Source organism: Fragaria vesca, linkage group LG5, assembly GCF_000184155.1.
Source record: "Fragaria vesca subsp. vesca linkage group LG5, FraVesHawaii_1.0, whole genome shotgun sequence".
NCBI lineage: Eukaryota > Viridiplantae > Streptophyta > Magnoliopsida > Rosales > Rosaceae > Fragaria > Fragaria vesca.
The window spans coordinates 7477992-7479239 of NC_020495.1; positions in this window are offsets into that span (position 1 = coordinate 7477992).

A 1248-nucleotide genomic window follows, 5' to 3' on the forward strand; every position below is an offset into this window, starting at 1 on the left:
ACGTACTTAATGACAAATTAAATAATTAATTTTTTTAAATACCTGTTTACGAGGGTTGTTGAATTCTGATGTCAGAAGCCAACGCCACTCGTACTCCCTGTACTGGAACTCAGCAGAGGTACCAGAACGTGCGTTCCCGTGCGTAGTCCAGTGGGTCCGCAACTCGTTCTTCCACTCCTTGTACCTACAGATACAACAAAAATATTAGAAATATTATTAATATCACATACAATTTTGTTTTTCATTAACTTCCCAACGTACCTTCCCCCATGCACAACGTCGGCCCAGCTGTCCTTCAGGTGCTCGGGAGCCTCAAACCACACCTACATTTAACCGTTTATTGGTTTAGTTTTTCGAGAAATCAACAATGTAATACATAATATTATTTTGTAAACTCACCGACATCGCGTTGTGGACCATGTCCTTAACCTCCTGCGGGACCTCGCTCCAGTCTGACCACAACATAGGGACTCTATCCCTAATGAGCGCTCCCACGCGGCCGGAGTACGTCCTCGACTTCCCGCCCGATACTATGTGGCCATCCCCGTCAGTATTGATGAGGATCCTCCCCACGGTACCCACGATCTTCTCGAGAGCCTTCCCTGTGACGGGGCCTCTCTTCTTCTTTGTCGGCTTCGCTCCGACGGTGTCTATCACATGATAAACCAAATTGTTTATTAAAATCGGAGACCCTTTATTATTAATTATAAGAAAAGTAATCATGCATCACTGATTACCTGATGCGCTCGCGGCGGACGCAACGGATTCCGTCTCTGTCGCCGATGATGATACCCTCGCGGAAATAAGAGGCGTATCAAAAGGCACGAACCGGTACGCCGCTAATGGAGCCACTGGCGGGGGCAGTGGATAAATCGGAGTCCCTGAGCCATCGACTACAGGTAAGGCCGGTATCATCCGCGGAAGGAACAGATGAGGCGGCGGCATCTGTACCCCAGATGACCCACTATCCGAAGAAGTAGGACCTGGAGTGGGTGCCCGGTGTATCTCAGGCATACGGGGTGCAGACACCTCCGTCTGGGTCTGAGGCCACAGCTGCCTCGAGGAACGAGGGACGGCCGCCTGCCTCGATGAAAGGGGCACCTCCGGCTGCCTCTGCGCCGTCTCCAGAAGGCTCGCACGTCTGGCTGTCATCTGGCCCTGAAACGTCGTTTGGGGGTTGCTAGAGGTTCCCTCAGACGATTCGGACCTTTGGCCCTTCGAACTCTTCTTCGATCTAAAATAGCCGCT